The sequence below is a fragment of the Nannospalax galili genome, unplaced genomic scaffold (genome assembly GCF_000622305.1).
Source record: "Nannospalax galili isolate Female #2095 unplaced genomic scaffold, S.galili_v1.0 scaffold96, whole genome shotgun sequence".
Classification (NCBI taxonomy): domain Eukaryota; kingdom Metazoa; phylum Chordata; class Mammalia; order Rodentia; family Spalacidae; genus Nannospalax; species Nannospalax galili.
Window position 1 is genome coordinate 111,233 of NW_008342018.1, and position 27,741 is coordinate 138,973.

Genomic DNA, 27,741 nt, shown 5'->3' on the forward strand with positions numbered 1-27,741 from the left:
CGAGTACTTTGCCCAAGGACCATATTGTCATGTACCTAGTAGAGATAGGATGAAATCTAGGCAAGAAGAGGACCCTGCCTCTTAAAACATTAGGTCATCACAAAGCTTCTTTAGTTATGCATCTTTTCTCTCTTCGTCAATATCAATTTTGACATATCTTGTAGCAGACAGAACTTTCACTAGAAATTAATCTATATGGGATTCTTAATGTATATCAAGATAAAAATGGGGAATGGCTCATATTCTTAGTTTTTAAACTCTGAAAAGAAACTATACACTAATTTTTCAGAGCTGTAGTAATTTTGTGTGTATACATGTGGATGTTTGCAAAGCCGTTTGGTTCTTCAAGCCGATCTCTTCTTTGCTGCTGTGTTAATGGAAATAAATGGTTGAGACCAATTTTACAGTCCATTTGCACACAGAGGCAATGCACAGATTCAGCCCACATCCAACTATTCTTGGACTCACTTTTATTGCTTTCCTTGGAAGTGCCTCCAGTGTTTTATAACTATTACACACGATGGTGTCCAGAACTGACCAGCGCTTTGGAGGTAAAATTCTGTTCAGTATCATGATCCCTCGGAGCTTGCAGCAAAATTACATTACCTTTTTCTTTCATCCTTCTGTTTCTGAATTGTAGTGCAAGCCTATACATCATCTGTTATCTATTCTTTTCTGCAGGCCTTTTGTGACATTGCTGTCTTCTAGGTGTCTTGGATTATTTTACCTAAGATATATTAAGTTTCCTTTGTCCATAGCAGGATACCACTTTTTATTTCCTTCTCCTTTTCCCAAGACTACTTCTAAATGTACAATCACTTGTATATGTCTTGATGGTTTTTAATCCCATCATAAAAACACAACATTAAGTATTAATTATGATTGACTTATTGAAAAATGAACATTCACTCAGTGTTTTAGTTCACGAAGCATCTATTATGTACATGGCAGAATACAAAAATGAATAAAGAGACTGTGGTCTCTCTGTCTCTACATATGTAACTCCATCCTTGGCTGCTTCAAGTGCTAAATGGCATTAAATCTAATTTGAAAAATTCTGGTGAGTACTAAATAAGATTAACATGTGAAATTTGTTGGCACATATGAAGGTTGAAAAACACCTGTCAATGGTGCAGTGCAGAATTTATACATGTAATTAATCTTTTTAAATAATAAATGTGACTATTTTTATCCAGCTTTTGCAGATAATATGCCTGAAGTTAACAGCTTTCTTTAAGATCACTTGGTTGTGAATAGCTGAACCTCTTTCTGTCTGCTTAATTCTGAAACTTATACAGGATCAGTGTGCTGGCCAATCTCATAGCCTAATTAGTTGCATAAAAATCTAGTACATAGTGAAAGAAAGCAAAAATATGATAATATCCACATATTTTATAGTGCTCAGGCACTTGAAAAATGAGATCAGTCAGCTAATGAAACATGAATGATTTATGACGTTTATCTTGAACTTGGATGAGACAGAACTTGAACTTGAAATGAAAGATATATTTGTACCCATGGGCCAACATGAACAGTTAGGAAGTCATAGATCATCTGTGGGTAATAGCTGCTAATATTTTTCTTTTTTCTTTTTCTTTTCTTTCTTTTCTTACAAGGGTACTTTGGAGGCCCAGCTGGCCTGGAACTTGCTGTATAGACGGTGCTAGCCTGGATCTCACAGAGATCTCCCTAGTGCTGGGATTAAAGGTGTGTGTCTCTATGCCTGGCTCTGCTGATGGTTTTCAACAAGGACATATTAGAGTAAGGAACTGAGATAGCAAATCTTGAATGAAGTCGTTTATGTAATATTGTCAATATAAAGTGAGATATTCTGAATACACAATTAAGCAGTAGGGACTCGTGGGAAGTTTTTGAGGGCTGGGCAAATGCTTTAGTGAGATTAATCAAAACAAAATATGTGGGTCACTTGAACTCCAAGATTATAGATTCCGAAGTAGATTCATACACACCTCATTTCGGTCAAGCCTTCCTCTGGCCCTTCCTTTCCCCATCTCCATCACCCCACTACCTGCTTGAAGCCTTCTGCCCCCAATATTTCCCTCTCTGCTTTCATTTCACCTCTACTCTGCTGTCTTCCTTCCCTCACTGTATCTCCCCCATCAACCACCCATTGCCGGTTGTGTGATATGAAAGAACAGATAGGGAATACTGGGTGCTAAAAGATTTTAAGAGGGGCTGGGATCAGGAGAGTAGAGGAAAGACGGCATAGTGGTAGATTACAAACTAGGGGTGTATGAAGATGCACTATGTAAGCTAATTAAAATATAATTTTGTAACAATATTTTATTGATTTAAGAATTGAATACAATGTATTTTGATCATATTCAGACCCCCCCCATCGCTCCTCTCCATCCCCATCTTAATACCCCTTTCATGGTCAACTTGACATAGTTTGTGCTTCAGTTCCTGCCCTGAGCTCCTGTCTTGGCTTCCTTCCATGATGAACTGTAAGCTGAAGATAAAGGAAACCCTTTTCTCCCCAAGTTGGTTTTGGTCAGTGTTTTTATCACAACAACAGAGAAGCAAACCTAGATAGAAATTAGTACCGGAGAGTGGGCTATTACTGTAACAGACCTGACTGTGCTGTTTTGGGGAAGATTGTGGAGGTATTTGGAACTTTGGGTTGGACAGCCATTGAATGCTCAGAGCTTAGTGAGCTATTGCTGTGGAGCTTGGAACAGTTATGCTGAAAAGAAACGTGGATGATGCTTGTGATGTTTAAAGGGAAGCAAAGACTATTAAACTTGTTTGTGTGGTATTTTGAATTGAGAAACTGGTTTCTGTTTAGCTGGGACTGAAGAATCAGCTGTGATTAACAGGAGACCAGCATCACTGAAGTGAAACTTTTGCTTTACTGGGACACTTGATGCTGGTTAACTGGGGTTGAAAAATCAACCATGGTTAAGGATGCTGGAATGACTGGCATCATTGAGGTGAAATCTTCTGGGAAGTACTTCCTCAGGGTTAACACACAGAAACTGTGGTCCAGAGGACTCTGAGGCTTCATCTCAAGCTTGAAGCAGGATTTGATAATGTGTAAGAGTCTCCTAGATGGTACTGGTTTTGAAGGCATGAATGGGGTCATGGAGAGCACCTGAGGCTTGGCACCTTGAGAGGCCAGGAAAGGGTGAAAGTGAGGACTGAGTTGCAGTGAAGACTCCTAGGAATGAAGGGATCATGGAGAGAATGTACTTTGTACCCTAAAAGACCAGGAAAGCCCATTGGTGAAGGGTCAGCCTCAGTAGAGACCCCTGCATATTGGAGATGCCAGGATAATGGGATGGCCACCAAGGGCAGTGACAGGTGTGGAGTGGAGTCAGCCTGAGCCTATGAGGAAAGCTGTATGTGCTGTGGATGGTAAAGCTTAAGAACTGAAGCTGCCCAAGTCCTTTGGAGTCTGGAAGATCATGGGTGAATGCCAGATGAACAACATTGAGCTACATTGCTGAACTTTGCTTTTACCTAAGTGTGCCCAGTTCTTCCCTTTTGAAATAAGACAGCATATAATTTGTTTTGGATTTTACAGATAAGGAACTTTTAAAAGAGACTGAACTTTTAAAGGGTTTGAATTTTTTTAAGATTGCAGAACTTTTAAAGTTGTACTGTTTTATGTTATGATATCAATATTAATGTCATATATTGGGGATAAGAAATAGAAAGTTGTGGTTTGATAGTGACGTGTTCGTGTGTCAGGTTGTCAAGGGGTCAATTATGCTGGAAAGTTGTCAACTTGACACACCTGGTGCAAAGAACTAAGGAACTTCCTTCATTGGACTGGCCTCTGGCCATGTCTGTGGGGCAATTTCTTTTATTGTTGAGTAATGTGGGAGAGCCCAGCCCACTCTAGGCAGTGCTATCTCTGGCAGGTAGTCCTGTGTTGTATAAGAAGGTCGGCTGAGCATGGGCCAAAGCAGCAACCCAATAAGCGGTGTTCCACCATGGTCTGTGCTCCATGTTCCTGCCCTTGAGTTCCTGCCTTGGTTTTCTTTGATGATGGACCGTGGGTTGTAAGCTAAAAAAAACTCCTTTCCTGCCCAGGTTGGTCAGTGTTTTATCACAGCATCGAAAGCTAACCAGAAGACCATCCTCTTTTATTATTTGTCTTTTTTAAAAGGCCTATCAAGTCTCATCTTTGATCCCTAAATGCTCTTGGGTGTGGGTCTATCCCTTGGAGTCTTGTCATTGAACTCCTGTTATAGGGTAACTATATTTAAACCCTTTTGTAGTGTATATGTATATATTGAAAGAAATTTCTATAGTAGGTTTCCATATGACTCTTTCAAAAGCCCTTTAGTGTTAGTTACCCCTCTTCTTACCCCCTCTTTTCCCTTATCTCCCATTCTCTACCCCATTAAACAAACCCATCTTATCCATTATTCTCCTTTTCTTTTATATCATTGAATTCTATCTCCCCTCTCATGAACCAACCCCCCCATGGCCCTTTTTAAAAAGGGAATTTGAATAAAGGTACCCCAGATTAGCAAACAGTGTCACTCCCAGATGACATGGGTTATTAAATGAAAATCTCAGTATCAGGCACAGGATATCTCCCTATGAGTTATTGGTCAGGGAGGTTGGCCCTTTGTTTACATTCCATCTGTAGAAGAAGTCAGGACACATCTTAATAAATTGTAAGATGGGGAATTTGAACAAGATGGTGATAACTTTGAAGAGAAAGATGGAGAATATTTTTAATAGGATATAGATATCAAGAATAAAGCCCTAAAATATTCATATTTGTATTACAAAAATCTTTTCTGCCTTCCATATTTATTTATGGCTTATGTTTCAAAGTTGCCTAAGTAAATCCCATTCTTATTAAGTCAGTCTAGTCATTATCAAAAAAGTTTTTTTAACTTTACAAAGATCTTTGTTTTTAGTATTTAGCTTTCACGCTTATAAATTTAATCTCACTCTATAAAACAGATACATTCTAGAAAACAATTTAAAATATAAGTATCTTCTATTAACTTTGAAGGAATAAAAATCAATGATCTTCATATTTAATGCTTCATTTGTGATCCCACTAAAAGTAAATAGAAATAATTGAAAAGAATCATGAAATAATACAGTGCTATCTCTCAGAATTGAGTTTATTCTTTGGCAAATAGGGAGCTTGGCAAAATAGGGAGTGTTTTTCTATTAAGTGATGTGATTGATACACATAGCATCTTATTAATTTGATGATAGAAACATTTTTGAAAATATTTAATTTTTTTTGTTTATGGGTATGTGTGTGCCTGCTTCTCTGTGTGTGTCACATGTGTGCAAGTGCCCAAGAAGTGCCCTGGAAGTGGAGTTACAAGTTGTCTGATGGACGTGGGTGCTGGGAACAAAACCTGGGTTCTCTGTGAGAGCTTCAAGTGCCCTTAATTTCTCAGTTCTCTCTATAGCCCTATAAACTTATTTTACTGTACATATGAATAATTTATGAATTATCTGATATCTTGAAATAGCTGTTTACTTTTTTCTTTTAAAAATATTTTATTTTTATTTAAAAAAATTGTAAATAGAGCTTTTGTACATTTTATACAAAAGTTCTTAATCAAACGCAGAACCACTTCCCCATCTATGCCTCACCCCCACCGAGTAGGCATTACCAAGATTTCTAGATAGGGTGACTAGATACCAGTGGATGAATTTGCACTGAAGGACATCTGGGTAAGTTTATATTTTGGTGATTGAATTTATATATATTTTAATTAATATTATCTCTTTACTCTCTTTCCAGGGAGTTTTGAAAAGTGTACCATTCTTATACTCCTGATCTAGAGACCCTGATTGATTGGACACTTTAATCCTTGCTATGAGTGGAGAAGATTATTGAACAAATAACTGAGCTCTGCATTGGAGGGTCACTGGGCTTCACATCTGTTGATAACTATGCAGTTTTATATAAGGCATTCAGTGTCTCCAGGTTTCATATTTCTATTTGAGATTGAGGAGATTGGACAGATTGACTCTAATGTATTTACATGTTTTAAATTTTTCTGTGAATGTAGCAAATCTAAATAGAGGCTGTAAGTAACTGCTTATAGCTCCCTATTATTTCTGTTCATTTTTATTAGAATGTACTCACTGCACATGGTAGTGTGTTTCATAATGATATATATTTTTTAAATTTTATTTATTATTTTATGTGTATGTGTCTATTGCCTGCATGTAGGTAAGTGCACCCGTATCATGCAATGCCCGTGGAGGTCAGAAGAGGCTATCAGATCCCCTGGGACAGGAGTTATGGACAGTTGTTAGCTGCCATGTGGGTGCTGGGATTCGAACCTGGGTCTTCTGCAAGAACAGCCAGTGTTCTTAACCACTGAACCATCTTTCCGCCCCTATAATGCCATTTTTATACAAGAATACAATGTACTTTGACCATATCCCCTGTCATACCTCCCTACGCTTTCCCTTCAGGTATTTATACAAAGCCTAGGAAGCACAAATGACAGGAAACATGATGTTCTAAGTCTGACTTAATTAATTAAATGTGATAATCTCCAGTTATATCCATTTTCCTGCAAATGACATGTTTGTTCTTCATTATGGATGAAAAGAGCTCCATCGTGAATATATACTACATTTTCTTCATTCATTCCTTTGTTGTTGGAGATCGATGTTGGTTCTATGACTTAGCTGCTTAGAGTAGTACTGCAATAAAGATTGATGTGCAAGTATTTCTGTGATGTTTTGGCTTAGAATCTTTTTGATAAACACCCTGGAGTGGTACAGCTGGGTCATATGGTAGATCTATTTTTAGTTATTTGAAGAACCACCATACAGGTTTCTATAACAGCTGAGCTAATTTACACTGACAGCTAATTTACATCGCCAACAGTGGTGTGCAAGGGTTCCCTTACTTATATATTCACTTTTATGGTTTTTTTTTAAATTTCTGAATGATTGCCATTCTGATTGAGGTGAAATGGAATCTGAAGGAAGTTTTAATTTTCCTGATGGCTAGTGATGTTGAAGATGCTTTTCATGTGTTTCCTGGCCATTTGTGTTTCTTCATTAACTCATTTATTGATTGGGTTTTTTGATTTCTTGTTATTTAGTTTTTCAAAGTTCCTTGTATGTTCTAGATGTTAGTCTCTTTATTTTTAATGTATATTTTTTACTGAATTTTGTGCATTTCATACAAAGCATCTTTATTTATTTATCTTTATTTTATGTGTATGAGTGTTACGCCTGCATGTGTGTAAGTGCACTCATGTGCAAAGTGCTCACGGAGGACAAAAGAGGGTGTTGGAGTTACTGAGGGTTGTTAACCACCATGTGGGTGTTGGGATTGGAACTCATATCTTCTGCAAGATCAGCCAGTACTCTTAACCACTGAGCCATCTCCCCCATCCACATCCTCACATAGCCTCTCCCACCAGATTCCATGCATTCTGTCATATATGTTAAGGCCTATTGAGTTAAATTAGTGTATTCAGATGTCCCTCAGTACAAGTTTATCCACTGGGGTATAGTCAACCTGTCTAGAGTCACTCCCTTAAAGATCAATTCTCTGTCAATCGGCAGTAATCAGCTGACAATAGTTCTTTGGCTAAGGTTGGGTCTGCTGCCCATTTCCACAGTTCTGTGCTGGGTTTTTGTCTGATTGAGTTTGCATGGGTCTTGTGCATGCTGAAACCATTGCTGTAGGTTCATATGAGTAAGGTCCCAGGAGCCTGTAAGGCTTTGTTTCCATATGTCATGCATCTCCTCCCCTGGCTCTTACAACCTTTTTGCCCCCTCTTCCACAATGGTCCCTGAGCCCTGGGTGGGTGGAATTTTACTATAAGAGTGATGTTTTTCCTAGAAAAGTAATTGAATTCTGGGGGGAGGGGGGGGTAGAGAAAAGGGTAAACATGCCACTATCAGCTACTTTTATGTTGCTGTGATGAACTACTATGTCTAAAGGTAACTTATAAAAGGAAGAATCTATTTTACTTTATGTTTCCTGAGGGAGAGTCCATAGTGGCAGGAGAGGCTGTAGGAGCTGGAAGCAAAGCGCCTACAACCTGGACTGAAAACATGTAACAGAGAAAATGAACTCAGAGCAAGGCAAGGCTATGAACTCAGTAGCATACTTTCTCCAGCAAGGCTGCACCTCCTAAAGGTTCCATGACTGTTCTCAAACAGCATCATCAACCGGAAACCACATGTCCAAATACTTGAGCCTATGGTGGACGTTTCTCTTTCAAACTACTTCATTAACTAATTCATCTAAGTTTAGGTAATGGCAATGTAACTTGTGTAAATATATAAATGATCTCAAATAGGCTTAGAGGAAATAACAAGAAAAACTAATATTTATTCAATACTTATTGCATTCCTTACTGTTCCTACTGTTTTATGTGTATTAGCTCATTTTATCTCTATAAAACTTTATGGAATACAATAGCATTGTTATTGGCATTTTACATATGGGAAACCAAAGGCAAACATGTAAGTAACTTGTCCAAGATCACTCAGTTCTATAATGTAGTCTTTGCAGCATGTTTTTAATGGTAAAAATTTCATAGTCTGGAACTTAATTGCATAAATATATAACCCTGTTCTAGTTAGGTTTCTGCTGCTGTGTAAAACACTGGCTATTAAAGACTCCTGGAGGCAAGAACTAAAGCAGAGATCATGGAAGAATGCTGCTTACTGGACTGCTTCCCCCTGGCTCCTTCAGTTTTCTTTCTTATACAGCCACAGGCCAATCTGATGGAGGTAATTCCTCAACTGAGATTCCTTCTTCACAAGCATATAGGATGAAACTGTCAGAGAAGTTCTTATGGAAGAGACAGATCTTTAGGCTGGTTTATGATGCAAAGTATCATTTAAATTTAATTTTTTAATTTATGTGTATGTGCCTGTGTGAGTTTATGTGTATCATGTGAGTGCAAGCGCCCATGGAAACTAAAAGGGGGTGTTACACATGGTTGCAAGCTGCCTGGTGTGGATGCTAGGCACAGAATCAGGATTCTCTGGAAGAAGGCCAAGCTTTCTTATTGGCTAAGCCATCTCTCCAGCCTCAATGCAGAATGTTTTGAGACAAGGACAAAAAAGATTCCTGAAAGTATATTTGTGGCAGTACTTTTCATTTATGCAGTACTTTACTAAGTTACTGTGATTCAAATAAGCAGAAGAGTCAAAGAGAAATGTAATAAAAAGAATGACCTATTAGAATCGCTGTTCAGGAAAATACAAATTCTAGGTAAAAACGTTTGGGAGAAAATATGAAGAGTTATATGTTGAGTTTGGAAAATGTTTTAAGGTAAAATTGGGAATAAAGCGAAGGAAGTATTGTAAAGAATATTGGAAGTAAGTGGTTGGTTAAACCCACAGTATCTGTGCCAGTATTGCACCAGTGGGCATATCTTGCCAGGCCAGTTGTTGTTTTAGTTCACAGGATTCACAGCTGGGTAAGGTTGAGGGTGATTCTTTTTTCCTTCCAATAGCATACATCCAAAGCATCTTCCAGGACTATGAAAGCTGGCCAGTAGAGATGAGGCTCTGAAGTCAGCTCCTGCTTGGTATTTCCTTGTTGTTCTTTTACCCCCCACCTACGGTTCATGTATGCAGCATCTTCAGCAATAGGGTCTTACTGTGAAGTTCTGGTGGGTAACCAAGAACAGGGGTACTGGCCAGTATTGGTTGAGGGTCTATAGGACCCCTGGTCATCAGCTTTAAGAGAGGGAGTTAATCCCTGAGGATGGGATTTTATTTTAGTCTATGGTATAGGGGCAATAGTCTAGGGGCAATATCCCTTTGTTATAAGGTAACTCCTTTTAATACCGTTTTATAATGTGTATATATATTTAAGAAGCTTTTATAGTGGTTGGTTTTCATATGGCTTTTTCTAAAGGCCTTTAGTGTTGGTTATCCTTCTCCATACTCCCTCCTCTGTCCTACCTTCCCATTTCCCAACTTGTTTAACCCTTCCCACTCTATTCCTCCTCTTTCCAAGTTTGCATCATTGTATTAAACTGTCCCTCCCAGGAAGCCTCTCCTCACCCTTCATGAGCATTTGTTAGTTTCTGACTTATCTGAATTTTCAAATTGAAATATGCATATCTCAGATTTCAAAGTTAGTATTCATGGAGAACATGCAACGTTTGTCTTTCTGGGCCTGGACTACCTCATTCAGGGTGACTGCTTCCAATTCCATCTATTTACCTGCAATTTTTAAATTTTTTTTAAGGAGCTGAATAACATTCTATTATGTATATGTACCACACTTTCATTATCTACTCATCAGTTGATGGACATCTAGACTGTTTCCAGTTTCTGGGTATTATGAAAAGGGCAGGCATAACAATGTATGAATGGGCATTTCCATAGTGGTAAGGTACAGAGTCTTTGGGGTATGTGCCCAAGAGTGGTATGACTGGGTCATATGGTAGGTCAGTTTCAAGCTTTTTGAGAAATCTCCCCACTGATTTCCTCAGTGGCTGCAACAGTTTGCACTCCCACCAGCACTGGATAAGAGTTCCCCTTTCTCTACATCCTTGCCAGCATTTGTTGTTGTCTGTTTTTTAAATCTCAGCCTCTGTGACTGGCATAAGATGAAATATCACAATGGTTTTAATTTGCATTTCACTGATGACTAAAGGTGTTGAAATATTTCTTAGCCATTTGTTTCATCTTTAGAGACCTCCCTGTTCAGCATCTTATTCCACTTTTTAATTGGGTTATTTGTTTTTTGATTCTTACTTTTTTCAGTTCTTTGTATATTGTAGATAGCAACGCTTTCGTCAGAGGTATAGCTGATAAAGGTATTTTCTAATTCTGTAGGTGGCTTCTTCACTCGAATGATGGTATCCTTTGATGTAGAGAAGCTTTTTAGTTTCATATGGTTCCACTTGTCAAGTGTCAGACTTAATGTTTGTGTTATAGGAATCCTGTTCAGAAAGTCCTTTCCTGTGCCTGTAAGTCCCAGTGTATTCCTTACTTCCTCCTTTATCTGATTCAGGGTATCAGGTCTTATGTTAAGGTCCTTGATCCTTTTGGAGTTGAGTTTGGTTCATGGTGAGAGATAGGGATCTAGTTTCAATCTCTACCTGTGGCTATTCAGTTTGACTAGCACCATTTGTTGAACATGCTGTCTTTTCTCAAGTGTGTATTTGTGGCTCCTTTGACAAAAATGGTGTGGTTATAAATATGTGGATTTAAATATTTGTCTTTAATTCTGTTCCACTGATCAATGTGTCTGCTTTTGTGCCAGTATCATGCTGTTTTTATTACTATAACTCTGTAGTATATTTGAGATTGGGGATGATAATGCTTCCAGCAGTTTTTTCATTGTTTGGGATTATTTCGATTACCCTGATTTTTGTGTTCTCATATGAAATTTAGGATTATTTTTTAAATTTATGTGAAGAATTGTGTTGGAATTTTAAGGTTTGCCTCAGAGGATGGAGCTGACACCTACCATTGGAATAGGAACCTGAGGCTAGGCAGGTCACAGGACATAGGGGAGAGCCTAATACTAGTTTTCTACTAAATAGTTACAGTATTAACATGACTGGTTTTTTTGAGAGGGTCTTTCTAGTCCAAGAATGCCTGGAACTTACTTTTAGACCAGGCTAGCCTCAATCTCAGAGAGCTCTGCCTGCCTCTGCCTCCTAAGGCCTGGGATTAAAGGCATGTGCCACCATGCTCAGTGTTTAACTTGACTTAAAGAATTATTGTAATACCCATAGATCAGTACATCTGTTTCAACTCTCAGAAGAGAAACTTCCTTAGCAGCAGATGGTGATTAACACAAAGAGGGCAAGAGGCTGTAGAGTGCTTATCCCTGAATATGATGACACTATACCAAATTTATGCCTCCAAAGGCTCAGGAATCATTGCAGAAGAGGGGTGAAAAGATTGTAAGAGCCAGAGGTGGTGGATGACCACAAGGAAACAAAATTTTTCAGACAGCTGGTCAGTTATTCATACAAACTCACAGTAGTGGTAACAGCATAGCACACACAAGTCTATACTTAAACCAGACAAAATCCTAGCACATATATGGGGAAGCGAATAAGAAACACAAACCCTACCTAAGGAACCATGACAGCCAATGGTTGCTGAGATGGGAAGAGTCAGTCTCTTTCAAGGATGTGACTCTTGGTAGATTAACCAGGCTCCAGAGGATGAATCCATGCTGAAGACATTTAGGGACATAAATTAGTCTCTATAGGAAACACACACACACACACACACTGTACACAAACATATGTATATATCTACACATGTATATATGTACATTAAATTGGATGGGGGAAACAAGGGGAGGTTCAGATGGAGGGAACCTAAATACCATCAAATTATATTGTTTTAAAGTCAGAAAAATTCAATTAAATATCAAAAAGGAATATTGGAAGTATCAACAGAAACAGAGAAGCTTTCCTGCTGTTTTTCACAGCCTCGAACACACTTGGTCCCACCTCTGTCATCCTGGTGTGTATGGGGGGAGTGTTAAAATTAGACACTTTCATTTACACTTTTTTTATCATTTGAAAGTTACAAATGGCTTGGACCACATGAGGCTTCTCTTGAAGAGTTGCAGTTTTTACAATCAAAACAGCATGAGGAAATTTTAGGAGGAGAGAATCAATTGAGAAAGAAGAGCTGGGAGTCCTAGGTTATGCTAATTAAGCAGTGATTAGTTTCCAGCACAAGTTGCTATTTCATACTGAAACGTTTGAGAAATGAAATAGGTACATTGATTGTAGATTTTAATGAACCAAGATGATTAGGTTAAGAAGCTGATTTGTAATGCACTGAGGGATCCATGGCATCCTTTATTCTTATCAGTATTTAATCTATGTGGGATGCACTATGAAAGGAAGGGCTTCAAGCTTGTAGAACTGCAATTATAAAAATTTACTCTAGAAAGCATGATGTTTGCAGTAGCACGATGACAGCATGAATATAAGTGAACAGGAGAAAATGTTCAAGGAAGAGTGGTCAGGCAATGTTTAAACAGAAATCAAGGAAAACGAGTTGATGACTGCCTCAGGTTTGGAGCACAAGAAAAGTAGGAGAATCGAATGTTATTAACATGGTAGTGTGGAATTCTTTAAACATTGAACTATTTTACCTTCTTAAAATTACTTTTTGTGTGTTTAATCTCTCTGTGTGTGTGATGGTGTGTATCCCAGGACATATGTGTGGTTAGAAGACAACCTCGTGTGCCTGTCCTCCCTTCCTGCCTTCTTTGAGACAATGTCTCTTGTTTATTGCTGAGCATGCTTGGCTAGTTTGTCTATGAACTTTTCAGGATTCTCCTGTCTTTGAGTCCTACCTCACCTTAAGAACATGGGCTACAGATGTGTGCATTACCATGCCCTACTGCCATGTGGGTTCTTGGGATTCAGACTCAGGTCCTCATGCTTGAACAGCTAGCACTTCACCTACTGAGCCATCTCTTGACCTCTACTTTTACATCTTGAATGAACATGTTTATTAAGAAGTTATATCCTTCAGTACCCTGCAGCTTGCTGAGAGCGTGATGGTAGACCATAAGAAGAACTCAATAGGGTCCCTTTGCTTTGGTGCTTCTCATTTAAATGGAGATTTATACATTGTCCTAGTTCATAGTGGAAATTGTAGCAAGGCATCATAGATGAAATGACATAGATAGCAGAAATTGAATTCTCACTATTTTGGAGGCTAGTAAGTCCAAGATCAGTGTCAGGTGTCAACCGATTAGGTATCTGATGAGGGCTGACTTCCTCATTGCCCTTTTTTCACTATAATTCCACATTGCAAAAGGAGGCCAGAGATGCTCCTGTGGGCTTTTTATAAGGGCATTGATTCCGTTGAAGATGGTTCTACCCCATGATCTAATCATGTTTCAAGGGCTCCCTTTTCTCATTGAGGATCAGAATTTCAACATAAGACTTTTGAAGTACATAGATTAAGTCAATTTCAGACAGCTAATCCCATAATTATGCACAAATGTGTAATTCTTAATGGTGATACATATGAAAGAATGGTTTTTGGTTCCCTAAGATTATTTAACATAGAGACTGTATTACTGGGTCAGTAGGAATGGGGAGATGGCACAGTGAGTGAAAGTGCTTGATGTGTAAGCATGAACACTTGAGTTTGAATCGTCAGAGGTCATATGAAAGCTGGATGTATAGTGTGGGTATCTGTAATCCCAGTGCTCACAGGAGGGGATGGGAGGCTTAACCAGGAGAATCTCCAGAATCTCGCAGACTGCATAACTTGGTATATGCAGTGGAAAGATAACAAAGAGGCCCTGTCTTAAACAAGGCAGAAAAGTGAGGGCCAAACCCTGAGGTTGCCCTCTAACTTCCACATACACTCCGTGGCTTGCACTCACCCACATTCATATACATGAAGACAGACAGACAGACAGACAGACAGACAGACACACACACACACACACACACACACACACACAAAATACAGTCATACATAAATAATAAAATGTAACTGTCTAGCAATCAAGATGTGATTTATGGAACAGCTGAAGGAAATTAGAGGTAAAGGGTTTGGTCTGGTTTTACCAAAATATAAACTAATATTATGAGTTTGGAGGGCATATTGGTTACTTTTCTTCTTGCTGTGACAAGAACAACAACTCTTGGAGAGTAACTTCAGGAAGGAAGCATTTATTTTGGCTCATGGTTCCAGGGGATATGGTCCATCCTGGCAAGAAAGGCTTAATGGTAGGAACATGAGGCATCTGGTACCCTGTGTCCATAATCTGGAAGAAGAGAATGATGAGTGCTCCTGCTCCCCATTTTTATTCTGTCTTGGACCTTTGGCCATGGAATGGTACCACTCACATTTAGGGTGGGTGTCCCTACCTCAATTAATCTAGTGTAGAAGATTTCCTCATAGATATGCTCAGAGATGTGTTTCTATGATGATTCTAAGTCCTGTCTAGTTTACAGTCAAGATTAACTATCATAGTTGGATAGGCAAAAGCAAGACTATGTAGAACTTCCCAGGTCACAGTAATGATTTTGGTATATTCAAAGACCCTGGGAATCTGAGGAAGGGTTTCCGTAGAGGGGTGACTTGACTGCCGTTTCCAAAGGTCATGGTGGCTTTAATATAGACTTTGAATTACAGAAGGAGAGTAGAAGATGGGAGGGTGTGAGGAGTGGAGGTCGAAAGTCATGAAGGAAGTAATTGGTGATGGGATCTAGAGATGAGAGTGGCTGCAAGTGGAACTGGGGAAGGTGGAAGATGTCAGTGCATGACTGTAAAGTGAGGAGAGGAGAGGGAGAGGGCCTAACAATGGTGCTAAACACCAGGGAGGGATGGGCACTTAGCCTTAGCTCAATAGTAGAATGCATGACTAGCATGGGGAAAGCATTGAATTCAATTCCAGCACAGAATGAATGAATGAATGAATGAATGAACACATGAAGACAAAGGAGCTCAGGAACATCCAAATGGCCAGAGACATAAGAGGACAAGAGAAAAGTGTGTCCTCGTGGGGGACGAAGGAAGAAACAGGATGTTGTATGTTGTTATGGAGACAAAGGTAGAGGCTGAATAAGTTTTTGTGCAACTCTGCCTCTTGAGAGATGCTGCTAGATAATAAATTATGGCCTTGATGTCACCACCATCACATGCTTTGGGGCAACACACCATGATGGTGCTTTGCTGCTGGTATGAGATGCTCTTGTCCCTTCTGAGTGAATTATCATCATCAACTCCAGATACCAGATCCTAATGGCTCTGGTAGAGTATAGGTCTTATTCCTGTAACAGTTTCCTGGATTCTAGGTCAGTGTGTAGTTGACCTTTATGCCTTTGTAATAAGAGACACAGCATCACTATCCATGACTCAGCTAATGGCTAATGTCTTATTATTTAGAATGGAGAAAACAGAAAAAAAGACTTCATTGGAAATGTCCATCATATTGAACCTAGTAATCATGCTATCTCAGGAGCTTCTCTTGGTCCTATTTTATTTTATTATTTTTGGTCTTTTTGAGACAGGGTCTCCCCATAGCCCCAGCTGGCCTAGAACTCACTATGTAGACCAGGCTGGCCTTGAACTCACAGAGATCCACCTGCCTCTGTCACTGGAGAACTGGGATTAAATGTGTGTCCTATTTTAGTTCTTGGCAGTTGATCTAGGAGTTGGTGCCCTCTTCTGGTTGACACTGTCTTGCAGTAGCTTACAATTGCTCTATAAATCTGTGAAGTATTTTATACCTACCTGTATCATGCAAGGAGTCAATCAGGCATGCAGAGATCACACACACACACACACACACACACACACACACATACACGACAGTTCTTTAAGCTTGGAGTTGAAAGCAGGAGGCTCTGCTGTGGAGTTGGTACCAATTGGGTTCCAGTGCTCTCACTTGTTTGCCTCATTCAGGGGCCCACAGTGAACTTTAAGCAGGATTATATGATTATTTATTTTAAAGCATTTTGGAAAAGTAAAGTTGCCAGCAATTGGTTAGGAACCATTGATTTTCATTCTAAGTCCTTCACCATGAAAATTCTCTTCCTCCCTGCTCCTGTATCATTGGTTGGGGATATTTTTGAAATTGGCTAAGGAAAAGCCAAGTCAAAGATATGATTAGTTTAGAACGAATACCATATAGCTTTTTGGTTCATAGGCACTTGCAGGGATCAATTTTCGCTAGCTCAGGAATCTGTGACGGAGACAGTTCTGTGAGGCCTTGGAGGCTGCTCTGATCTGTGTGACTTTTGCCCTCAAAAGGCAGGAACCTAGGAGCTTTAAGGACTATTCTTTTCATCATTAAAGAGCTGTAGCTAATTGTCTCTGCTCTCTGTACAGTCCTGTCTTTGAAAGACTACATCTGCCTTGAAGTCACTTTCCTAGAATTCCCTAGACCTATAGCAAAGATCGTACCTATTCATGTCTCTGAAACCCAAGTGCTGCTTTGGCTGGGTTGGAAGTACCCAAACCATTCGAAGCCACTCACTGCTGGCCTCTGAAGGCTGCCTCTCCCTCCTCCTGCCCATTCACCTTTACAGACCTTGAGGTTACACACTGAGTACAGTTTTGCCTTTTTTCTTGTTTTTCTAGTTCATTGCTTGGATAGGGTATTTTAATCACACATGCAAGCTTCAGTTGTCTTCGGAGGTGATAGGTAACGGGGCAGGTTGAACTTTAGAGTAGTTTAGGTTGTAAAATGTATATTTAATAATATTAAGGATACAATAAGTAATTTTTAAAAATCTATGAGAAAAGCATATGAAACTCAAAGGGAGACTACTAGTTGTGTGGAGAGGGGAAAGGAAAAGGGGGTAAGGGGGTAAGAATATGAAATAGCAATGGAGAGGGCGGATGTAAACAAAGTATATCCTTTGCATATATGGAAATGCCGTAATTTAATTTTTATGATATTTTGTGTAACTAGTATCAATAGTTAATAAAAATATATTTAAATAATTGATAAAGCCCAAATATTTCGATTGAGCTGAATTTTGGAAAACTATTTTATAATTCGATAACTTATTATCTTTACATACAACTTTTGAGGAGTTAAGAGGAACTATTCATTACTTTTCTGTTGCTGTGACAAAACACTGACCAAAACCAACTTGAGGAGGAAAAGGTTTAATTTCATCTTACAACTCCTAGGTCACACTCCAACATCAAGGGAAGTCAGAGCAGGAACTCAAGGTGAGAACCTAGAGGCAGACCATGGAGGAATGCTACTTACATGTTTACTTCTCTGGTCCATGCTCACCTTGCTTCTTTTATAACCCAGGAATGGTCTGGGCCCTCCCACATCCTCGATAATCAAGAAAATGCCTCATGCCCACAGGTCAATCTGACAGAAGAAATTCCCCAAATGAGATTCTCTTTGTCCAGGTTATTCCAGTTTGTGTCAAGTACAGAAAAATCTAACTGGCAAAAACAGATTAACAAATGGAATATTGAAAGAAACTAGGGTGTAACATAAAGATTATAACCAAAGCAGTAACTGATTTAGAGAGAAAGAGATTATTCATTGAACAGAAAAGATTTTACATACCAGTTTTCCCAACTCAACAAAAGTCCTAAAAATGTGCATTACTGATAATGAATTGTGACACTAAGAACATTTTTAAATTATGCTGCTTATTTTTAGAAACGCTCGAAGTTTTTCACTATGATAAAACACATAACATGAAATGTATCATAATATTCATTTTAAGTATACAATTCTTGAGCGGTAACTATTCCCAGTGTTATGGCAGATCAGTATCATTGATTTTAATAAAAAATGTAAGATTGAGAATATTGACTTTAGAATATATGTTGCAAAATAACTGCCATGTGAAAGGTAACCAAGGCTATGAAGCCAAATACATATAACAGACAATCCCATTATAGAAGTTTTTCAAAAAGAATGTTGTGATCTTATAGGACAGTACCCCTCACCCCACCATTGTGAACTTGGGCCTGACAGTTTCTTGGGCTCTTTGTAACTCTGCTGGATCTCCTGTAGCAGAAAAATGAATGGTAACTCTCTAGGAGGCCCACATTCCTTATTCCAGCCAGCTAAAACTTGTTACAGAGCTGTCCCCCCAACACCGAAGAAATTCTCTTATCTTTTAAAACATTTATTTAAACAATAGGTAAGGATGTAAAAATTGTACGTATTAGTCAGATTCTCTGTGTGATTTCCAAGCTTGTATACTTTATGAAATACTTAAATCAGGTTAAACCTGTCGCCTCAAACCCTCACCATGCGACCCTGCCCTAGTCTCTTCATGCCCATGCATAGAGGTAGAGGAAAGTGTTGCATATCCCCCTCTAGCACTCTTTGCCTTATTCTTTTTGGGTAGTCTTTCCCTGAATGTGGATCTGACCTTTTTGAGTAGACTGGCAGCCAGCAAGCTCCAGAGATCCTCCTGTCTCCATGCCGTGCCCCACAGGTCTGGAGTTACAAGTGTGTATGAGGCCATACCCAACTTGTTGTGGGTGCTGGTCTCCAAACTCAGGTCCTCATGGTTGTGTAAGAAGGGCTCTTAACCACCCAACAGTGAATGCTTTAAAAATATTTTCTTCTGCCTCTTTGAAATCTACAGTACATTATTGTAATTTACAGCACTACTGTGTAGTACTGTAGTATACTACAATCACACACTAGAGTTTCTTCTTGTCATTTAACTTCAACTTAGCCCCCATTGACCAACCTTGCCCCATCTCTGTCTCCCTGTTCTTTCCCCTGATATCCAGTAGACAGCATTCTAACCTCAACGTCTACTAGATAAACATTTTAGATTACCTATATAAAAGAAAGTGGTATCTGTATCTCTCAGCCTTTCTCACATCCCTAAAATATTTTTAGATCCAACCTCATTGTAGCAAATAGCATTTCTTTCTTTTTATGGCTAAGTAATATTCTATTTTGTACATATACCACAATTTGTTTACCCATTCATTAATCAATGGGCAATGAGACTGCTTCTGGTTTTTTTTTTTTTTTTTTTTTTTTTTTTCGTGTGGTCTTTTTGACACAGGGTCTCCCTGTAGCCCCAGCTGTCCTGGAACTCACTATGTAGACCAGGCTGGCCTTGAACTCACAGGGATCTGCTTGCCTCTGCCTCCCGAGTGCGAGTGCTAGAATTAAAGGCCTGTGTCATCGAGCCGGGCTGTTTCAGTTTCTTGATATGGAAATGCAGGCACCCCTTTGACACACAGGTTTCAGTTCCTTTAGGTACTTACACAATAGTGGTTTTGCTGGCTCTCATGATGATTCTAGTCCTACTGAATTTGTTTTTTGATTTTCTGGATTCTTCCTTGCCTTGTGAGTAAAATAACCATGTTTAATTTAACCATATTTAGTACTTTGAGAGCTTGTAAAGCTCATCATTTTTCAAAAGTTTCTCACTGAAAATATATACTAATTTTTGTACTTAATTTTTATACTTTGTCCTAAGTACTGACTCCCTCTGCATAGATTCAGGAAAATTAAAATTTCTCTCATCTATGGAATCATATCCGTTGATGCTTGTCTATCAAGGGCCTGAGTGAACCTCCAGTGCTTGGAGGTAGTCTTTCTAAGTACTCATGTTTTAGTCTGAGAAGAGTCTGCCTAATTACTCCTGGTATTACAGTCTTCCAACCTTACTTTTCTTTTTCTTTTTTCTTTCCCACTTCTTTATCTTACAAATGAAGAAACTACAAATGACTTTTTAAGGTCACTCTGATTAATTTAAAGGGAAAGTCTAGAATTGAATGTGTTCGCTCCTACTCTAACACTAGTTTGGGCATTTTAGCTATTCTTCTTCTAAAATTCCCCCAGAGCATTCAGATTTCTTTCTACAGAGCTTAGCACTTACTTATTCACAAATTATTAAGGCTTTATTAAAATATTTACATAAAATGTATATTATCATAGAGACTGGCATTCAGTTTTAATAATTTTCTTGAAGCTAATAGATTATAAAGGGTATACGTAAGGCAAAAATGTGTGGAACTAATTTTATTGTATTACTCTTGAGAAACTGGGTTGATGGCTTAGTTGATAATGCACTGTGCAAACATGTGGTCTTGAGTTTGATCTCCATAACCCATGTAAAAAAGCTGGGCATGGTGGTATATACCTGTATCTTAGTGCTGAGGAGGTAGAGACAGTGAATCCCTGGGGCTGACTAGCTGGCCAGTCTATGCCAATCTGAGCTCCAGGTTCAGTGAAAGACATTTTTCAAAAAGTAAGGAAGGTGGAGAGCAATAGTATAAAACATCTAATGCCTACCTCTGGCCTCCACATGCAGGAGAACCTCTGGTAAGCAGCACTAATTCTAATCTCAATTTCCCTCACACACATACAACACATATACAATACACACACACACACACACACACACACACACACACACACACACCATTTTAGAAAACAAATTGCCCTTGAGAATCCCTCAAATAGTTCATAAGCAGTGAGATATTTAGCAAAAATACAGAAAAACTGAAACCAGGACATGGGGAAAGTGGGTTTGTGTTTTTCATGTCATGCTCTTTCTGGGGTACATCTCTCTGAGAAGAATGTTCATGGAAATTATCAAAATAGTTACCAAGCTATGATAGGTTTATATTCAAATGATCAATAATCTCTTTCCAATAAGTCTCCTTGGATCAGATGACATAAAGGATAAATTTGGCATATGGTTCCCATTGAACCCTTAGGATTTTGCATGGCATCTGATTTGACTGGAGTGGAAGTCTGTGTGCAAGAATAGCTTGGCAAGTTAACAAAATTAAGTCATAATTACTTCTGCCCCCAATCATTTGGATAACTGTGATCTTATACATTGGCATGTACTTACTGGCATCACTGAATGTCGACTCTAGATGTTTGCTATCTGAACCTAGGCAAAGCTCCATGAATACCAAGCTCACAGTCATCAGCTTGTATGAAAGATACACTTGGTCATTTGAGGGTATTTACTTGTCAGCCTTGAAAATTGCCTTTGTGCTGAGCTAGAAATAATCATTTTATGGTAATTAAAGCATTTAAAAATATCCATTGTATAATAAGTAAAGATTTCAGCAATTGCCATTTCCCCTGACAATGGCTGATCTGCTGCATTTCTTCTTCTTCTTTTTGTCTTCCCTGTGAATTCATTTATTGCCAATGTTTTTAGTAGTATTGTGAGCTTCATTGCATAATTAGTGGTATTCAGCTGCTACTGTTTAGCCTGAAAGCCCTGTAATTAGTTTTCATTCACTATTGGTGTTTATGAACCATCAGGGTCATTGTCAAAAGGTATAAAGACTATAATTCTTTCACCAGGTTTTAAATCCCTAAAAACATTTAAAAAATCTATTTTTCTCATCTTAAGTAATAAAAGAGAACATGAGCTACAAATGACAGACTTTTATTCTGCTTGGAGGGAAAGGAATTAGAGGATTTGGGTGAGTTGTGTGTATGTGTATGGGCTAACAAGTGCTTCTCTGCTCAAGTAGGGGATTCGAGTCCTCCTAATCAGGTGGTAAATTCTAAAGAACCCAGGTCATTCTTAACAGATATCTTGTCTCCTACTTTCTCATCTAATTATGCCACCTAAAGCAAATGATTTTTGGTGGCTAAAAATATGTGGGCTTTACAGGCAAGTCATCCTGATTTAAAACCCACTTCATATACTTAGTAACCTCTGAGAGCCACTTCTAGGTACAAGTCAACAATGCTTGCCAAACCTGTAAAATAGTGCCTTTAAATGTTGGTTCCCATTGCTGCCTCTTTATAATGGCACTGTCAATTCTTTCATGGATGTTAAGGAGGGCTGAAGGCTCAAGACCTTAACACCCTAGTCTAGGTGTTCTGAATTTATAAAGAGGGCAGGCAAAGATGGTAGCAAATGAGAGAATGTGTCTTGAAGTCTATTTGATCAGCACTGGTGAAGAGATTACAAATCTACAGCAATGGAGATGTTAAGATTTCTTCCACAGGCGCTTGTGCTCCAATTTCAGCCCATTTCTTTGGTATGGTTATGAGAATCTTTGGCAGTGTTAGGTTTGTGGAGTCAAGATAGTGGATATGGGCATTGTCTAGTAAGTGAAATGTGGGGTGGAGTAGTGAGGCTGTATAACTGTGCCTGTGCATGGTGCTCATGCTTAGTGGGGGAGAATCACCCCATTGTCTCAGGAATCACCTTATCTTCAGAAGATCACTGCCTGCCTTGCTGTCCAATGAGTCCAGTTCAGATAAACATGGACACTCTCCGGGCGTGGTGGTGCATGCCTCTAATCCCAGCACTTGGGGGGCAGGGGCAGGCGGATCCACTGTGAGTTTGAGGCCAGCCTGGTCTGCAGAGTGAGTTCCAGGAACTGGAGCTACAGGGAGACCCTGTCTCAAAAAGACCAAAAAAGAAAAAGAAAAATCAAAAAACAAAAAAAAAAATGGACACTTTGTGGCTTTCATTTGTCATGACTCACTTTTGGAATTCTGCATATTAGCCATATAATATGCAGTCACCTGGCACTCACTGTCATCACTGCCTCACCCACAGACAAGATTTTATATATATATATATTCTTAATTATATATGTATTTCCAAATTAAAATATATTTTGTGTTTCAAATGTACTCAGTTTTACCATTATCACAGACTGTTCTTACACAGAAATAAAGAGAAACTGGTTGTCGAACCAAATATTTGGAGAATATAACTCTTGTTGAGGAATTTGGGACCAAGTTAGGAAAATCAAAGGCAGAGATCATATTCACATAATTCTGTGTTGGAAGAATTTGCAATCAAGATACTTGACTCTACAAACATTTACTTTGTGATTTTTTTTCTCTTTTCATTTTCTGTTTTAATTATGCACATTTAAAATATGTTACAAGGCGTGGAAAGTTTTCATTTTTCTTCCTAGATGTGGAGCCCAGAGAGAAGAGAATGTTAGAGTGTTGGGAAATTCTAATTAGTGATGAGGAACTAGGAAATGAGAGATACCATAATAAAGAAAAACAGATTAGAAGATAATTCTGGCTGGTACTTTAAAATTGATAATTGGCTGAAAACGAGCAAATTTTAATTGTTTATTCAAATGTTCTGATATTAGTGAAACAGAATTTCTCTAACAGATCATTGAAGGTCTTGTCAAAAACCCCAAAGGAATTCTAATGGACTGAATGCAAGTAGGCAGTGGGTCTCACAACACACACACACAGGCCATCTCTTCTGTTGCCATCTCCTGGAAAATCTCACAATACAATTCTGTGCACGCATCAGGAGTGACTGAGACAGACATAGCATGGGGAGCAGCACAAGAAGGAGATGCTCTAGGCCTGACAGAGGAGTGTCTGCACCCTTTTAATGCTCAAGACTTTAGTTATAGTGTGTGATAATGGTACAAAAGGAGTTCACCATGGTATTTTCATACATTCACATCAGCTCCTTTGATCATGGTAAAAATCTTTATTTCCTGTCCTGATGTTCCCACCCCATAGGCTCCTTTCCTCTTCCTTAATAACCCCACTTCTTATTTCCATGTTCTTTTTTAAAATATTTCATATGTGAGTGAAAAGTTGTCTTTTTTTTTTTGAGAATGCCTTATTTCAGTTAATACAGTGATCTCCAGTTCTATCCATTTTCCTGTACATGACATGGTTTACTTCTATATTGTTGGGTGTAGTGGTTCACACATGGAATCTTAGCATTTAGCTGAGGTAGGAGGATTGCTGTGGTTGACATCAGCCTGGACTATAGAGTGATGATCTTTCTCAAAATCAAAGTAAAATGAATCACAGAGAAAAGCCAGAAAGCCAGAAAAGAATTATTTGTGACTGAATAATATTCCATTGAACATACATACCACATTTTCTTTATTTATTCATTGGTGATGGGTATCTAGGTTGATTAAATGACTTGCTCTTATGATCAGTGCCACAGTCCATAGTAAACATGGGAATGTAGATATTTCTTCTGGTGTTTTTTTTCTTTTGCCTTTGATTCCTTAAAGTGTATATCCAGAAATGGTAGGGCTAGATTATATGTAGTTTGGCTGAGCTAATTTCTATTCTGACCAATAATTTACAAGCATTTGTTCTAGTTTCCTTTCTGTTGCTGTGATAAAATACTCAGATCAAAAGCAACTCAGGGGAGTAAGGATTTATGTCAGCTTACGTGTTAAAGTCTGCTACCGAGGGAAGTCAGGGCAGGAACTCAAGTGGGAACTTGAAGCAGAAATCATGGAAGAATGCAACGTGGTGGTTTGCTACTAGGCTCATGTTTAGCTAGCTTCCTTACACAGTCCAGGGCCACCTGCCCAAGGAATGGTGCCACCCATGGTGGGCTGGGCCCTCCAACATCAATTAATAATAAAAAAAATTCCCCAAAGTCATACCTAAAAAGGCCAATCTGATCTGGGAAAGCCCTCACTTGAGGCTTTTCTCTCAGACAGCTCTAGGTTGTATCAAGTTGACAGTTAAAGCTAACGCGGACAGGGGCCCTTTATTCTCATATCCTAACCATCAGCATTTGTTATTTAATTTCTTTGATGACAGCCATTTTAAGGTACAATGGAATCTCAAGATAGTTTTGATTTGCATTTCCCTGATGGCTAAAAACGTTGAACTTTTATTTTCATGCATTTACTAGTCATTTACATTTTTTCTGTAGCTCCAGTTGACCTGGAACTTGTTATATAGAGCAGGCTACCAGTGATCTATAGAGATTGGCCTGTCTCTGCCTCACAAGTGCTGGGATTAAAGGTATGCCTCGTCCAATTTTCCGTTTTTTTGGTGGGTTTACATCAAGTAAACTTTTACTATTTGACCTTTTGGATTCTTTATATGTAGAAGATACTTATTCCCTTTTGAATAAAAAGCTGCCCTGAGAATTTCCCCTGCTCTACAGGCCATCTCATCACTCTGTCAATTATTTCCTTTCCCACTCAGCTTTTAAATCTGGCACAAATCCGTTAGTCAATTCTTCTTATTCTTTTTTTCTGAGTTCTTAGAATTCTCTCTAGAAGAAAGTCATTGTCTTTGTCTATATTTTGAAGTATTCTCCTATGTTTTCCTCTAGTAGCATTAATGTTGTGTATTTTATGGTTGCTGAATTATTTTTCAGTTGATGTTTGTACAGGAAGAAAGATCAAACCAGTTTTTTTGTGTGTGATTATTCAGTTTTCCTGACACCATTGGTGTGATTTTGATACCCTTGTTGAGAATCAGATGCTGTATGTGGGTAGGTTTATTTTTGTGTCCTGTATTGTATTCTATTGGTACACGTGCCTGCTTGTGTGTCAGTACCATGCTGATTTTGTTGCTATGAGTCTATTGTATGATGTAAGGCTAGATCAAGTGAAACCATCAACTTTTTTTTGTTCAAGATTGTTTTGGATATGCTGTGTCTTTATCTGCTTCCACATGAATTTCAGCATTCCTTTTTCTTAGTTCTGTGAAGAATCTCATTGGAATTTTTATGGGGATTGCATTGAATGTGTACACAACTTTTAGTATATAACTATTTTCACAATACTAAATTTGTCAGTCCATGAACTTGGGCTATCTTCTTATCCTTCTATTGTTTTATGATTTCTTTATAAAAGTACTTCATGTCTTTGGTTAGGTTTCTTCTTAGATACTTCATTTTCATGAGGGTCTCTTGTAAATGAGATCGTTTTTCACTTCTTTTTTTCCTCAATGAATTTGTTCCTGGTGTATTGAGAACCTCTGATTTTTGTATATTTAGTACCTGGTACTTTGCTAAAGGTGTTTAAGCAGATTAAAAATCTTCTAATAGTCTTTAAGATCTTATAATCTGCAATAGAGGGGTGTTGGACATCTTTTCATACTGTTCATCTTTCTCTTGTTTTATTGTTCTGGCTAAGATTTCAAGCACCATGTTGAGTAGGAGTGATTATAGAGGCCATCCATGTATCATTCCTGATTTTACAGGAAACATTTTGCTTTTCCTTCATGAGTATTGTGGTTTGAGTATTAAATGTCCCCATATTCTCAAGGAATACTTGGTCTCCAGTTCATGGTGCCATTTTCAGTGTGGTAGAAACATTGGGACTGTGGCCTAGGAAGCAAAAGTGGGACACTGGGCTGAGTCTTGAAAGTGACATCTGCTTCTGGTTCTAGATTAAGTTCTCTGTTTACTGGTTTGCCAGGGTTTGAGTGAATCATGGTGCCAGCCTGTCAGCACAGACCAAGCCATGATGGTAGCCTCTGCCCACTGAGACCCGGCTGCTTTACCATGCCTCCTATACCATGATGAACTATATTCTCTGTTAACTATGGGCCCAAATAAATTCTTTCTCCCTTAAGTTTCTCTGTCAGATAGTGTCAAGTGATGAGAAAAGTAACTAACTACAAGTGGCTATAGTCTGTCCTCCAGAGTCTGTTCAGTTGAGGTAGTGCTTCCATTCTTAGTGTCTTCGGGGCTTTTATCATAAACAGGTATTCAGTTGTGCCAAAGGCTTTTTCTATATCTATTGAGATGGTCATGTGTTTTAAATTTTATTTCTCTTTATATATTTATTTCATTTCTTGATTTGCATATGTTGATGCATCCCTGTAAAACCAACTTGATCACGGTGTGTATTATCCTTAGTGTGATGCTGAGTTCAGTTTTTAAGTGTTCAATTGAGGAATTTTTCTATCAATATTCATGAGGTGAATTGGCCCATTGCTTTTTATTTATTTATTTTTATAACCTTATTCAGTTTGGGACTACGATAATATTAGCTTCACAGAATAAATTTGGACGTGTCCTTCCTATTCTTATTATGTGGATTACTCACATTAATTTTTCTTTAAAGACCTGGTAAAATTCATCAGTGATTCATACATTCCTGAGCTTTTTTTCTCTTTTGAGATTATAATTGTTTCAATCTTATTTGTTGTTGTTGATGTGTTTAGGTTTTGTATATCTTCTTGATTTAATTTTGGTCATTCATTACATCTAGAAATTCATCAATGTCTTCAAGATTTTCCAATTTATTAAAATGTAAGTTTTCATGGTATTGCCTAAGATACATCTTAGGCAATTTTGTTGACATCTATTACCGTGTCCCCCATTTCATCTCTAGTTTTAGAAATTTAGGTATTCTCTCTTTTTGTTAGTTCAACTGAGGGTTTGTCAATATTGTTTATCTTGTCACAAAACCAACTCTTTGTTTACTGATTTACTGTTCTGTTCTTTTAGTTTCTGTTTCTTTAATGTCAGCTCTGAACTTGATTAGCTTTTTTCTTCTACTAATTTTGGGATTGCCTTTTCTTGTTTCACCAAGCTCTTGAGGTGCATCATTAGGTTATTTATTTAAGAGTCT